Genomic DNA, 2,998 nt, shown 5'->3' on the forward strand with positions numbered 1-2,998 from the left:
TTTCTGACTGCGACAGTTCATGCAAGAGCAGGTTATGTTAATAGCGGGTATCGTGCAAGAAGATACCGTCTCAACGGCATTGGTCGTTATAGTAAAAGGAGTCCGGTGCGGCAACACAGTGCGTTGGCTTACGCCCTCTGCTGTGCGCTGTGCCATGTCGCCAGTGACTTGGCTTCAGCTTCATCAGGCTGCTGTTGAACGGAGGCAGTTCGGTGTTGGTCGGCGTCCCTTGCTACTGTGCGGCGCAGTTCAGCCACAGCTTGCTCGGCGTAGTGAGCGCAGTTCCATTGAAGAACTGCACGCCGTTCTCTCGCGCAGGCGCGATATAGGCGCCCTTTTGACTTCTCGATCCCTTGCGAGGGCTGCCCCACAGCGGTCGGCGTCGCCGTCCATACCGTTGGGGCGGCGGTTGTCTTCTTGGCACCCTTCCCCTGCGGCGCTGCTGGGGCAGCAGGTAGAGCAGCCACCCGAACGCCCTTCTGTTAGTTGCAGGAGCATTCGCAGGGGTTCCAACCCCTTCTCCAGGACACACGCAAAGTCTGCACGCAACTGCCTCAAGGCCTCTTCCTTCTCGGCAGCCCCGGCGGTTGCGAAGGCAGCCCTCCTTGCCGCCATGACGGCCTTGGGGGCTGCTGTAGCTTCCTCCACAGCGGTTCAGATGTCGACGCCGCTAGCTGGCCGTTGTGGCCGAGCGGTTCTACGCGCTTCAGTCCGGAAACGCGCTGCTTCTACGTTCAAAATTTCGAATCCTGCCTCGGACAAGGTTGTGTGTAATGTCTTTAAGTTAGTTAGGTTTAAATAGTTCTAAATCTAGGAGACTGATGACCTCAGATGTTAAGTCCCACAGTGTTCAGAGCCATTTGATTTTCGACACCGCTGTTCCTCTCAAGGGCGCATGCTGCATAATGACCGTCCGCCTCCGGGCGGTCGGCCCCGCTCTTGGCGGAGGGGCCGACTCCGCGCTGTCCTTCAGCTGGGCCGAGCTGGTCTGCGCCAGTCGTCGTCGCCGACGTCGTCGTCTCTTGTGCTGCGTCGGTGTGGCGCGGCCGTCTCGCTGCCTTCAGCGCGACTGTGGCTTTAAAAAGCCTGGCAGCGGCGCGAGCTGGCGACGTGCGGGACGCCACAGCGGTCGTAAGTCGGCAAAGCTTGTCTGCCGCGGCCGCAGGCACGGCTGGCGTGCTTGCCAAAGCACTTGACGCACCACACCACGTTGCGGCAGTACTTCGCAATATGGCCCTCGCCATGGCACTTTAAGCAATGGGACTGGGAGTCCATGGCGGTCGGGTGAGCCTCTGTCGTTACCGGAAAACCCAACAGCTTCCGCAAGCCGATGTTGTCGCCCTTGCCGTCGGCCGTTCGCACGGTTACGGCATAGAGCGGCAGCCTCTTCTTGTCGGTCCGGCTGTGCAGCCATTCGGTCGCGTTACCAATCCCGGCTCTCAGCAGCCCCTCACGAACCGCTGCCTATTTACGGCACTAAGGCAGCTCCCTTAGGTGTGCCTTGGTCATCTTCTTCCTTCCATCGGAAGGCGCCGTCTCACGCGCTGCCGGCCCTCTTGATCGCCCTGTGGTCGACCAGGTGCGCTGTCAGAACGCAGATCAGCGAGTCTGTGTCGACAAACTCATACACGACCCCATTCTTGGCGCGATTCGTCATTAAGGCGAACGACGCTGTCCACCCGCCTTTGCACTTGATGTACAAATGGGGAACAAGCTGCGACTCGTCTTCTCGGGTTTTTCTTGCTTGGTCAGCAAACGCAATGCCCCTCGTGGCAGCATGTTGTGGGGCGCAGAACACGACAATTTTCCGGCGTTGTGAAAACAACGCACGAGAATCTGCTTCTCGCAGCACCCACAGCACAGAACTTCTTCTAGACATCTCCTCGGCCGAGAAAGCGTTGCGGGCAGCGGCAGCGATGCGCACTCCTCGCGGGCTCAGGTCGAACTGGTCTTGCCGAGGCTGGCAGGAGCGGCTTTTATGTTCTCTTCGGATAGAGGAAGCACCTGTTGTTGTTGCGGTCCTTGCGTACTATTGGCTGAAGCATCTCACGGCCTTCTCTACGGTTACGTTCTCGATCTTCGTGCCGGTGTTCGTCGTTACTCCGGAACAGTGACTTTATGTGGCGTAAACAGTCATTATTTCGTAGGTGCATTGCCAGCTGAAATGTGACGCTAAACAGCAGACTTTCCACAAAGCACTCTCAGCAGCGTCTTCGAATTACTGTACACATGTAGGTGTAGATGTGAAACCCTAAATGTTTATTTAGGTTTCCATTTTTGACCAGCTACGAATTGTTGCTGGATCTCTGCTTACAGTATCACAAATTAGAGGGTGATTGTCTGCATTGACCAGTAAATGTTACCTCTTTATGCTTTTACTCTTAGCCTCCCGTTCAGGCGGCCAGTGTGGCCGTGCGGTTCTAGGCGCTTCAGCCTGGAACCGCGTGTCCGCTACGGTCGCAGGTTCCAATCCTGCCTCGGGCATGGATGTGTGTGACGGCCTTAGGTTAGTTAGGTTTAAGTATTTCTGAGCTCTAGGGGACCGATGACCACAGATGTTAAGTCCCATAGTGCTCAGAGCCATTTTTTGAACCTCCCGTTCACCATTAGAGAAATGTTTATGCTCCTCCTACGCTATTTGGAAAGTCGTATAACGCTAACGCGTGCAGCGGTAATTACTGACGGACGGTTGTTAGTTCTCGACTCATGACAGTCTCTACTTCTTTAACTGAAAATACGACAGTTCAGCCTTTAATTTCCGAAATGCTTCAGAGATCTATAGAATTGGACCGCAAATGCAAGTGAGTACATAAATGAAAATCTGCTGTTTGCAAAATAGCAAAAATTCCCACATCAGAGACTGACAAATGAAGAGCCACTGCTGTGAATCGTACTCCTGCTGCTGGCAATGTTGATGTTCATATCCATTCTGGTGTGCCGCATTGCCCCTATTTCTAAGACATTCCTTCAAGAATTGCTCCACCTATTTACTACACCC

Source organism: Schistocerca gregaria, chromosome 7 (genome assembly GCF_023897955.1).
Source record: "Schistocerca gregaria isolate iqSchGreg1 chromosome 7, iqSchGreg1.2, whole genome shotgun sequence".
NCBI lineage: Eukaryota > Metazoa > Arthropoda > Insecta > Orthoptera > Acrididae > Schistocerca > Schistocerca gregaria.